Genomic DNA, 13,505 nt, shown 5'->3' with positions numbered 1-13,505 from the left:
CCTACACCAAATTTTATGAATTTATGAGACTATTTATGTATTATTAATTTATTTCTGCAAAAAATCATTGAAATGCATTTAAATCCATAAAATATTCTAGTGTCAACCAAAAATTGCAAATAAGTTACCAAGACTAATAAACATTCCATAAGAAGATAACCTCAAGTCTCTACATGAAAATGGTAAAGTATAGTATAGATTATGTTGAAACTTGAATACTTAAGGTGATTTCACGTGTAACTCATGCAACAAGTGGATGTGAAATAAAAAAATCACTGACATCTTATGGACTTTATGGCCCAAACATTTTTTAGAATTTTATGTGGACAAATGTTGACCCTCTGTCAAATTTCATGAATTTCTAAGGCTATTTGTGTATTATTAATTTATTTCTACAGAAAATCACCAAAATGCAATTAAATTCATAAAAATAATTTAGTGTCTACCAAAAAATTCAAATAAGTTACCAGGACCAATAAACATTCTATTAAAGATAATCTTAAGTCCCTATGTGAAAATGATAATGTAAAAATGATAAAGCGAAGCATTGATTATGTTGAAACTTGGATACTTATGGTGATTTCACATGTAACTCACGTAATAAGTGGAAGTGAAATGAAAGAATCTCTAGCACATTATGAAATTTATGGTCCAAACATTTTTTAGAATTCTATATGGACATATGTTGCCCCTCCGTCAAAATTCATGAATTTTTAGGCTATTTGTGCATTATTATTTTCTTTCTGTACAAAAACATCAAAATATAATTAAATCCATAAAATATTCTAATGTCGGCCAAAAATGGCAAATAAGTTACCAAAACTAATAAACATCCTATAAGGAGATAACTTCAAGTTTCCATGTGAAAATGATAAAGTAAAGTATTGATTATGTTAAAATTTGGATACTTAGGATGATTTCACATGTAACTCACGCAACAAGTGAAAGTGAATTTAAAGAAACGTTGGCAATTTTTGGATTTTATGGCCCAAACATTTTTGAGGATGCTCTATGGGCATATATTGCCCCTCCATCAAATTTCATGAATTTTCGAGACTATTTGTGTATTATTATTATTATTCTACAGAAAATTATCAAAATGCAATTAAATTCATAAAATATTCCAGTATCGACCAATAAACATCATATAAGAACATAACCTCAAGTTCCCATATAAAAATGGTAAAGTGAAGTATTGATTATATCGAAACTTGGATATTTAGGGTGATTTTACATGTAACTATCCGAAATACAAAATCGGGTAAGATATGAGTCATCTCATATCCGTATCCGATATCCGAACTGTACTATCCGAACCCGAATCCAAAAATTCTGTGGATATCCGAAAAACTATCCAGTTAGATAATTAGCCTTTTCGGACGGTCGGATGCTCGAATAATATCCTTACCATTTACACCCATAGCCCCCGATGTTCGCTCGATTTCTAAAGCGGGGGTGTTCTAAAGGGTGGCCTTGTCGACTTTCATTTCCTCCAGTTTTCTCGAGGTCCTGCGTCAGTTGTGTGCACAAGAAAGGCAGGAAGTATGTTAGTGAGAAAAAAACGTAAAGGATGCAAAAAGATTTTTGAGAGGCTAGCCTGTCTTTTAGCCATGAACGGTTGTTCCAGGGTCGGGAGGTAGGAATGGCTCAGGGGGGGGGGGGGGGGGGGGGGGGGGGGGGTTCATCTGAATTATGCCTTTCGAGGCCAGCGCGACCGACGCATGTCTTCCATTTCATGCTCTCCTTTCGGTCCGTCAACGAGTCGGCCAACTGCCCTGGTCGACGTGAGCCAGGACCAATCCATGAAGAGTGATCAGCGGTTTCTTTCGGGATGCCCCTCGCACCGGTGAGCTTCCGCATAGAGGTGTTCTTCTCCTTGCGAAGGGAGTTGACAAGCGCACCCTCCTATTCAGGAGGGGACATGGACCCTATGCGCGCCATCTGCACATTGGGTCGCCTGGGGCCTAGCGGCACTCCCTTCGCGTCATTCGCTATCTTGAAGGTCGTTCTCGCCCTCTTCACATCGGGGCCTGCTCGCCGACGGTTTGGAGTTCCTCCGATATCTCTTGAGCTGTGGTGGCTTTCTTGACCAAGTCACAACATTCGACCTTGCATTCGTACGCGCATTGCGTCGTGGTGCCCACAGTGATGGTTCCCAGTGGGCCGGACATCTTAAGCTTAGGTAGGTATAGTTGGGGACGACCATGAACTTCACGTAGCACCGCCTTCCGAGGATGGCATGATAGGTCCCATATAAATCGACCACTTCAAAGGTTAGGGTCTCAGTCTTGAAGTTGGCTGTGTCTCGAAAGTTACTGGCAAGTCAATCCGTCCGAGCGAGGTTACATGCACTCTTGGCATGATGGCATGAAATGGCCTCCCGGACAGGCGGAGAAGGTCACGGCCGAGATTCATGGCATCATACATGGCAGAGTAGAGAATGTTGAGTTCGCTGCCTCCGTCTATGAGCACTTTGACCAATAGTATCGTACCAACGATGGGGTCGACGATAAGCGGGTATCGACCCAACCAGAAAATGAGCTCGGGGTGGTCGGACCGATTGAAGGCAATGGCGTGGTCGGACCGATTGAAGGCAACTAGGGCCACCTACCGGGCATTGAATACCTCACGTTGTTCGAGCTTTTGACATTTTCTTGAGGTGTAGTAGTAGTACCCCCCAAAGATCAAAAGATAGATGGTTTCATCAGGGAATGTGGGGCCTCATCTCCTCGGGTCTTCGTCCTTACGGGGCTCGGGTCCCTTCTCGGGCGCTGCTTCCTTGCTTAGGAATTTCCTAAGCAACCCGCAATCCTTGTAGGCGACTAGGCATGTCGTAGTAGGTAACGATGGTTCGGACAGGGGGCCTCTAGGAGTTTCTTGAAATGGTTAGTAGCCTCCTCAGTTGGGGGCTTCCTTTCCTTCTGGCCTGTCGCAACCACCAACATTTTGACCTACCATTGTCGATCTCTCTTCTTCCTTTTGTCAGGCTAGCTACCAAAAACCTCATCAAACTCCTTGCCGCGCTTGGCCTGCCGCTTGCGGTGATCGAATATTGCTCCCACCGTGTCTTCTCCCGCTGCATGGCTAGTCATGATGTCAAGAAGTTCCTTCGTTGTTCGCACGCTCTTCCACCGTAACTTATGCACCAGGGTCTCGTTAGCGGTCCCTAAAATGAAAGCGCTGATAATGTCAACGTCCGTGAGGTTGGTAACCTTCTTGCATTGCCACGAGAAGCACTAGATGTAACCCTCAGGATCTCGTCCGATTTCTACCGACATATCTTAAGGTCCCACGGGTTGCTTAGTGAAAGTCGCCTAGAGTGGGGGTGAATAAGGCGAATCTGAAATTTAACAACTTAAGCACAACTACAAGCCGGGTTAACGTTAGAAATAGAAACAAGTCTGAGAGAGAGGGCACAAAACAAATCGTGAGCGAATAAGAAGTGAGACACAAGGATTTGTTTTACCGAGGTTCGGTTCTTGCAAACCTACTCCCCGTTGAGGTGGTCACAAAGACCGGGTCTCTTTCAACCCTTTCCCTCTCTCAAACGGTCCCTCGGACCGAGTGAGCTTCTCTTCGCAATCAAATGGGAACCAAACTTCCCCGCAAGGACCACCACACAATTGGTGTCTCTTGCCTCGGTTACAGTTGAGTTGATCGCAAGAAAGAATGAGAGAAAGAAGCAATCCAAGCGCAAGAGCTCAAAAGAACACAACAAATCTCTCTCTCTAATCACTAGAGCTTTGTGTGGAGTTGGGAGAGGATTTGATCTATTTGGTTGTGTCTAGAATTAAATGCTAGAGCTCTTGTAAGTAGTTGGAAGGTGGAAAACTTGGATGACTTGAATGTGGGGGTGGTTGGGGTATTTATTGCCCCAACCACCAAACTTGACCGTTGGTGGAGGCTGCTGTCGACGGGCGCACCGGACAGTCCGGTGCGCCACCGGACATTGTCCAGTGCGCCAGCCACGTCACCTGGCCGTTGGGTTTTGACCGTTGGAGCTCTGACTTGTGGGCCCGCCTGGCTGTCCGGTGGTGCACCGGACAGGCCCTGTAGGCTGTCCGGTGTGCGACCCGCGCGTGCTCTGCTCCTCGGCGTGCGCAGGCGCGCATTTAATGCGTTGCAGTCGACCGTTGCGCGCGAAGTAGCCATTGCTCCGCTGTCACACCGGACAGTCCGGTGTGCACCGGACACTGTCCGGTGACTCACCGGACAGTCCGGTGAATTATAGCGGAGCGGATTCCCGAAGCTGGCGAGTTCAGAGTCGCTCTCCCTTGGGGCACCGGACACTGTCCGGTGAATTATAGCGAAGCGCCTCTGAAAATTCCCGAAGGTGAGGAGTTCAGCTTGGAGTCCCCTGGTGCACCGGACACTGTCCGGTGGCACACCGGACAGTCCGGTGCGCCAGACCAGGGAGCACTTCGGCTAGCCCTTTGCTCTCTTGTTTGAACCCTTTTCTTGGTCTTTTTATTAGCTTATTGTGAACCTTTTGCACCTGTAGAACTTATAGACTAGAGCAACCTAGTTAGTCCAATTATTTGTGTTGGGCAATTCAACCACCAAAATTAATTAGGAAATAGGTGTAAGCCTAATTCCCTTTCAATCTCCCCCTTTTTGGTGATTGATGCCAACACAAACCAAAGCAAGTATAGAAGTGCATAAATGAACTAGTTTGCATAATTGTAAGTGCAAAGGTTACTTATAATTGAGCCAATATTAATACTCATAAGATATGCATGGATTGTTTCTTCATCTTTAACATTTTGGACCACGCTTGCACCACATGTTTTGTTTTTGCAAATTCTTTTGTAAATTATTTTCAAAGTTCTTTTGCAAATAGTCAAAGGTACATAAGTAAGATTTTGCGAAGCATTTTCAAGATTTGAAATTTTCTCCCCCTGTTTCTAATGCTTTTCCTTTGACTAAACAAAACTCCCCCTCAATAAATTCCTCCTCTTAGTGTTCAAGAGGGTTTTAAGATACTAATTTTTTGAAGGTGCTATTTTCTTCCCCTTTTGAACACAATAAGATACCAATTTGAAAAACTCTTTAAAATAAGGTGGTGGTGCGGTCCTTTTGCTTTGGGCTAATACTTTCTCCCCCTTTGGCATGAATCGCCAAAAACGGATACTTTGAGTGAAATATAAGCCCTTAGTAACTATTTTCTCCTCTTTGGCAAATAAAATATGAGTGAAGATTATACCAAAGACGGAGAGATGCTCAGAGCGACGGCGAAGGATGAGTTATGGAGTGGAGTGGAAGCCTTTGTCTACGCCGAAGACTCCAATTCCCTTTCAATATACCTATGACTTGGTTTGAAATATACTTGAGAACACATTAGTCATAGCACATGAAAGAGACATGATCAAAGGTATATTAATGAGCTATGTATGCAAGACATCAAAAGAAATTCCTAGAGTCAAGAATATTTAGCTCATGCCTAAGTTTGTTAAGAGTTTGTTCATCTAGTGGCTTGGTAAAGATATCGGCTAATTGTTCCTTAGTGTTAATATATGCAATCTCGATATCTCCCTTTTGTTGGTGATCCCTTAAGAAATGATACCGAATTGCTATGTGTTTAGTGCGGCTATGCTCAACGGGATTATCCGCCATGCGGATTGCACTCTCATTATCACATAGAAGAGGAACTTTGGTTAATTTGTAACCGTAGTCCCTAAGGGTTTGCCTCATCCAAAGTAGTTGCGCGCAACAATGACATGCGGCAATATACTTGGCTTCGGTGGTAGAAAGAGCTACGGAATTTTGCTTCTTTGAAGCCTAAGACACCAAGGATCTTCCCAAGAACTGGCAAGTCTCCGATGTGCTCTTTCTATTAATCTTACACCCCGCCCAATCGACATCCGAATAACCAATTAAATCAAATGTGGATCCCCGAGGGTACCAAAGCCCAAACTTAGGAGTATGAACCAAATATCTCAAGATTCGTTTTACGGCCGTAAGGTGAGCTTCCTTAGGGTCGGCTTGGAATCTTGCACGCATGCATACGGAAAGCATAATATCCGGTTGAGATGCACATAAGTAGAGTAAAGAACCTATCATCGACCGGTATACCTTTTGATCGACGGATTTACCTCCCGGGTCAAGGTTGAGATGCCCATTGGTTTCCATGGGAGTCTTGATGGGCTTGGCATCCTTCATCCCAAACTTGTTTAGAATGTCTTGAATATACTTCATTTGGCTAATGAAGGTGCCCTCTTGGAGTTGCTTCACTTGAAATCCCAAGAAGTACTTCAACTCCCCCATCATCGACATCTCGAATTTTTGTGTCATGATCCTACTAAATTCTTCACATGTAGATTCGTTAGTAGACCCAAATATAATATCATCAACATAAATTTGGCATACAAACAAATCATTGTCAAGAGTTTTAGTGAACAAAGTAGGATCGACCTTTCCGACTTTGAAGCCATTAGTGATAAGAAAATCTCTTAGGCATTCATACCATGCTCTTGGGGCTTGCTTGAGCCCATAAAGCGCCTTAGAGAGTTTATAAACATGGTTAGGGTACTCACTATCTTCAAAGCCGGGAGGTTGCTCAACATAGACCTCTTCCTTGATTGGTCCATTGAGGAAGGCACTTTTCACGTCCATTTGATAAAGCTTAAAGCCATGGTAAGTAGCATAGGCAAGTAATATACGAATTGACTCAAGCCTAGCTACGGGTGCATAGGTTTCACCGAAATCCAAACCTTCGACTTGCGAATATCCCTTGGCCACAAGTCGGGCTTTGTTCCTTGTCACCACACCATGCTCATCTTGCTTGTTGCGGAAAACCCACTTGGTTCCTACAACATTTTGATTAGGACGTGGAACCAAATGCCATACCTCGTTCCTAGTGAAGTTGTTGAGCTCCTCTTGCATCGCCACCACCCAATCCGAATCTTGTAGTGCTTCCTCTACCCTGTGTGGCTCAATAGAGGAAACAAAAGAGTAATGTTGACAAAAATGAGCAACACGAGATCTAGTGGTTACCCCCTTATGAATGTCACCGAGGATGGTGTTGACGGGGTGATCTTGTTGGATTGCTTGGTGGACTCTTGGGTGTGGCGGCCTTGGTTCTTCATCCTCCTTGTCTTGATCATTTGCATCTCCCCCTTGATCATTGCCGTCATCTTGAGGTGGCTCATCTTCTTGATCTTCTCCTTCATCAACTTGAGCCTCATCCTCATTTTGAGTTGGTGGAGATGCTTGCGTGGAGGAGGATGGTTGATCTTGTGTATTTGGAGGCTCTTCGGATTCCTTAGGACACACATCCCCAATGGACATGTTCCTTAGCGCATTGCACGAAGCCTCTTCATCACCTATCTCATCAAGATCCATTTGCTCTACTTGAGAGCCGTTAGTCTCATCAAACACAACGTCACAAAAAACTTCAACTAGTCCTGAGGACTTGTTAAAGACTCTGTATGCCCTCGTGTTTGAGTCATATCCTAGTAAAAAGCCTTCTACAGTCTTAGGAGCAAATTTAGATTTTCTACCTCTTTTAACAAGAATAAAGCATTTGCTACCAAAGACTCTAAAATATGAAATATTGGGCTTTTTACCGGTAAGGAGTTCATATGATGTCTTCTTGAGGATTCGGTGTAGATACAACCGGTTGATGGCGTAGCAGGCGGTGTTGACCGCCTCAGCCCAAAACCGATCCGAAGTCTTGTACTCATCAAGCATGGTTCTTGCCATGTCCAATAGAGTTCTATTCTTCCTCTCCACTACACCGTTTTGTTGTGGCGTGTAGGGAGAAGAGAACTCATGCTTGATGCCCTCCTCCTCAAGGAAGCCTTCGATTTGTGAGTTCTTGAACTCCGTCCCGTTGTCGCTTCTTATTTTCTTGATCCTCAAGCCAAACTCATTTTGAGCTTGTCTCAAGAATCCCTTTAAGGTCTCTTGGGTATGAGATTTTTCCTGCAAAAAGAATACCCAAGTGAAGCGAGAATAATCATCCACAATAACTAGACAATACTTACTCCTGCCGATGCTTATGTAAGCTATCGGCCCGAAAAGATCCATGTGTGTAACACCCTAAATTTGGGGGTATAAAATTTCTTTTCTAATATCCACCAAATTCAGGTGTTACCCTCTTCTTCACTTGCTTTTCTTCTTTTTTCGTTTATAAATAATTGACATTAACTTTATTATATATATATATATATATGAGTTTTTGGCGTAGCAAAATAAAATCCTGGAGAAACTTTGATTGTTGCATTCATGTTGTTGCATAGTGTTTATGAGTGCAAACGTTTTTCAAACTAAAACGAATTATCTTGATTTTGTTTCCGAATTTTTTTTGGGAACCTTCAAAACGTTTCTTCAAGTATTAAATATGAATTTCAGTCTCTCTAATATTAATTAAATACCTAAAATTTAGTATTTACGAAAACTACAAGATCTTGGAAACTCGATAATATATATATTTATATCTTCCTCTCGTCGAACCTATCCGAGATCTCGTGTCCTTTTTCGCGAGATCACCGAACCGCTTCCTCTCGCGAACGGCATGCTGCCCGCGTCGGCTATCCTCATTATTTTGGGTCGCAGACCAGCTCTGACCGTCTTCGTCTAATTTTATCTAACCCGCCTAAGTCAGTCTGTCTTATATTGTCTCGCGCAATTGTTTTTTTTGCTCGGTCGCGGTCACCTCATTTTTCCTCGCCCCGTTGCGCAACGCCCCGCGCGTCGTGCGCGCAACCGCCTTGTCGCACCCCTCCTCTATATATACGCACACATCCCTCCTCGCAACCCCTCATCTTCCCCTAGATCCAAACGCGCAGGAGCAGGCACCCCGACGGTTACCAGGCGCAGGTGAGCCCTCTCCCTCTCTCCCCTCCCCTGCGCTCCCTCTGTTTTCCCCGGTCGAGCGATTGTGCCGTGGCCATGTCCCCTGCAGCAGGTTGTCTTCAATCCATGGCTGCCTCCCCTGTTCTTCCCTGGTTCAGCGCGTAGGGAGCAGTGCTCTCCCAGCCGGCCCCACTCCCGCAGCCCTGCGCAGCCAGCAGCCCGCCCCTGCGCGCCTGTCCCGCGCTCCGGCGCGGCGGCCTGGCTCCATGTGCCCCTCGGTGTCCCGGCGCGGCAGCGCGCAAGCTCAGCGCGCGCGGCACAGCGGACTGTCCCGGCTAGCCCGTCCGGGCCTCAGCGCGCAGCGCGGCCAGCAGCCCCCGCGCGCGACGCAGCTTGCTGCCCAGCTCAGCAGTGTCACGTCCGGCCCCTGCCTCGTCCCATTCCGCGAGCACCTCGCCCCTAGCCAAGCCCGCAAGCCAGCTCGCAGGCGCGTTGGTCGGTGCTGCCCCCGGCCGGCGGCTGGGCCTCTCCCGTGCGTGACCCGCTTCCAGCTAGCGCCCAATCCGCGCCCTGCGTGCCCGTGGGGCAGCCTGCTGCGCCCCGTGGCTACGGCCGCTGGCTGGCGAGCCGCCGGCGAGCCTGCTCTAGGCTAGCGCGGCCAGCAGCTCGGCCCTAGCACAGCCCTGCTCTAGCCCCTGCAATGGTGATTTCTCACATGTTTTTCCTGCGTGGTCGTGTTGCCTGTGTCTCGCCGTGGTAGGCCGGCCAGCCGGCACCGCCGAGATCCCCACACCCTTACGCAGCGGTGAAACCGCCCAGGCCAGCCTCTTCCTTCTCTGCCATAGATCCCTTCTCTTGCTGCAGCTTGAAGAACTACCCGTGGAGAAGAAGAAGCATGTGCAGTTGTCCGTCCGTGGAGCCAGGAAGAGGGAGAAAAGAATTGCCATAGCCAAATTTGATCCCCATTTTGGATCCTCTGTGGTTGTGCTTCCCGTGACTCTTCGTGTGGCCACTTTGAGGCTAGTAGGAATTAGCCACACCATCGGTAACCTGCGAGTCGCTATTTATTCAATATATTATGCGTTGTAGACCCGTTTCGATACATTTCAGTCGTCGTCGATTTCATACTAGTAGCATTATTTTACCCCATCGCAAGTTTTAATTAATTAATTAGTATTCATTCGATAGTTATAAAAGTGACCTTCCAATTAAATTTAATTTATAGTTTTCTTGCGCTTTTATAAATAAACATTAGCATGATTAATACCAACTCAAATAAGTACTAACTTAATTATTACCAACTTAAATGTTTGGATTCGATACTTGTTTAGTATAAACGCGTCATCTATTTAGTCTTTCTCGCCTGTCGCGCGCTTGCGCGTGTGATGTGCTTGTAGTCGCGTGCTGGTTCGCGCGTCGTTCGCGCTAGCCGTGCACACTGTTTCGTGCATCGCCAGCGTGCTACGTCGCGCGTGTCCGCGTATCGTTCGCACGCTGTTATGCTGTTTCGCGCATCGTAAACTCGCCTCGCTTAGAATCTCTCTGCTAATTAAATTACTTATTTATTTGACAGCTGTTAGTGTAGCAAATTTAATCAAAACTAAATGGTAGATATTATTTATATTTGATAATGTTGAATGAAAAAATATAGTTAATATTTGTTTAGCATAAACCCATTAACTTCTTGACCGTAGCTTCGAGTTCGACGTTTCTTTTCCTCGCGTAACCGTAGAAGCGCTCTCTATTTTATATTGCTCGCTTTTATAATATTTTATCTTGTATGGTGTAATGTTCTTATGCAAGTATATGTTTGCTTGTGCCTGTTTGTATTCGTTGCGCGTCGCGAATAGACTGCGATCTATTTCCGAGCTTCGAGGAATCGACAGTCAAGCTTCGGCGACCAAGAGATCAAACTCATCGAGTTCTACAAAGTTGAAGACCCTGAGCATCTGTTTGGTGAAGGCAAGTGTCCTCTGACCCATTATGTCCCATTTACTTTACAATACCCTGTCTCGCTTACTATGAACAACCTAAGGATTCACTAGCTTTCTATTTATCTTGTCCTTGATTTACCTTTTGGGTTACTATGGTTAGCTACATGCTAGCGCTTTACTTTAATCAATGAACATGATGAGATACAATGATGATACTATGATTTTATTCTGGATATGATGATATATTTGTGGCATTTAAGGGGACTCGGGCTGTTTTCCGAGTACCTCTCCGTAAGGACCTGTTCGTTGAGAGACCACCCGGGATAACAGTGCAACCATGAGGGTGAAATGGGATGCCCTTAGCTAATTAATTAGAGGAACTAGAGGTGTAGTTGCTTCGCCGTCGTGCCGTCAATGGGGTCCAGGCACAGTGCTTGCTCTGCCGAGGCTGAGTGCCGAGGTTCTTTCGTTTTGCTTTTGTTAGTCACCCTCCTGCGGGGAGAGGTATTGTGTTTATCAAACTGGAGAAACCTAACGGGCGGCTATGACCTCTAGGGAATCTTTGTAAAGGCTACGTAGTGATACCCTACCGGACCACCTAGGAAGTGGTCAATGGGGAGTCATGATCCTCGGGCAAGACGGGAATCACGGCTCATGGGTAAAGTGTGCGACCTCTGCAGAGGGAATGAAACTGATATATCAGCCGTGCTCACGGTTAAGAGCAGCCTTGGGATCCTCTTTGATTAGAGATACAACTGGTTCGAGACTCAATGGTTCTATTAATGTTTTTTGGTTCGATGATGATCATGATGTTCCTCGAGGAGGAAGCTGTTCACGGGTTGGCTATTACTAAAACTTGGCTTCCACTAATAATAAATATCTGACCAACTAAAAGCAACTGCTTGAGCTTAACGCCACATAAAGCTAGTCCACTACAGCCAAACGGGACATTTGCTGAGTACGTTGATGTGTACTCACCCTTGCTTTCACAAAACACCAGGTTGCCTTTGGTGCAACCTATGCTCAGGTAAAGAAGAAGGCGTCGAGGCGGATCTCCAGGAGTTCCAGGACTTCGACGAGTTCGATGATTAGGCTAGCGATCTCCCCCAGTCAGCTGCCTGTGGTGGGTTTGTTTACGTTGGCTACGTTTCGATTCTGTGTACTTTGATTTATATTATGTAAATGGCTCTAGTCTGTAATATTATTACTTACTTTTTATTGTTATTCGAAGCATTGTGCTATGATGAGTCATTTATGTAATCGCTGTGTACGTGAATTTCTGATCCTGGCACGTACATGGTTCGCATTCGGTTTACCTTCAAAATCGGGTGTGACATAAGTGGTATCAAAGCCGTGCTGACTGTAGGACCGCTGACCTAGAGTAGCATTGGCCGTTTTAAGGACTTATTGATTATTACTTCATCTCATCCTTGATTCTGCTTCAAAATATTAGTCACCTCGACTAATTCTATGTTGTGCTTCTATATGCCCCCTTGCCAAAAAGTATTTTTCTAGTATGGTCTATACTTCTCTCAATCTATTAGATCTGATCTCATCTTGTGCTTGCGACATCTTTGTAGATGCTCCCTGACCATAGCCTTTTGTCTTTTAGGATTATTTCCTCTTCCATCATTAAATTGCTACCATTTGACCATATCTATTCTTTTGGTATTGACATGCTTGTATCCCTGGAATCTTCAATACCCTTTCCCTTAATTCAAATATTGATCTCTAAATCTGTGCTGCCTATTTAAACATTTCAGTTTATATGTCCTTGACCTTCCTGCCTTCGGAGATCCTTTCCTATTTTGTTGTTAATAACTAACTTTCGGCAATTTCTATTCTCTTGGTTTTGCTATGCTCGTATCCTTGGAACCTTGCATACTCTTATCTTTATATATATATGTGTGTACCTTTATATCCCAATGTCTATTTAGAGCATTTCAGCTTACATGCCCTTGACCACCCTTGTTTCTTAATGATCCATTAGCGGTCATTTTACTTTGCACATCCTTGGTAATCTCATTGCTTCGTTGTAACTTCCCTCAGTAATGAATTTTTTACTTTAACTCTTCCGTTGGAACCCCACCTATCTTATCCTTGATTGGTTTCCCCACTTCGCCAGTTTGCGAGTCTTGCCTTAACTCTGTCCATGGATTATGCTTTTCATCATTATCACCTTTGCCCTTATCACCTCTATATCTTACTTTGATGTTTATCTTATTTCGGCCCTTTAAAATCTCCTCTTTTCCATCTCCATCCGAGAGTTGTATGTTTTATCTATTTTTCTCTTGGACGTATCATCTTCTTTGTCACTTGCGAGTTTTTAACTCCATCCTTTGCCTACTTTTGTTTGTTATTACCTTTACCCTTCTCATCACTCTATCCTACCTTGTGATTACATTATGTCTGTTATCTAAAATCTCCAGTCTCCTATCTCAATTTGAGAGTGGTGTTTTACTTACCTCACCCTTGGCTATATCCTCTTCTTTACCGCGTGTAAGCTTCGACGTAACTCCATTCTTTGTTGTACTCATACCACTAGCTCTCCAATGCCTTCATCTTTTCTCTCATACTCTTGTCTGTTGTCGCCTTTGACCCTTGCGATATTGAGGCCTTCTACCTAAATGTTTACTTTGAACTTATCCTTTAAAAGCCTCCCCTTTCTTTCAACCCAGTTTGAGAGTTGCGAGTTACCCATCTCTCCCTTGACTTCTTTTCACTTCTTGTCGCCTTACAAGTTTTGTGTTAATTCCATCCCTTCCTGTGTTTTTA

Source organism: Zea mays, chromosome 7 (genome assembly GCF_902167145.1).
Source record: "Zea mays cultivar B73 chromosome 7, Zm-B73-REFERENCE-NAM-5.0, whole genome shotgun sequence".
Lineage (NCBI taxonomy): Eukaryota > Viridiplantae > Streptophyta > Magnoliopsida > Poales > Poaceae > Zea > Zea mays.
This window is presented reverse-complemented; position numbering follows the sequence as displayed.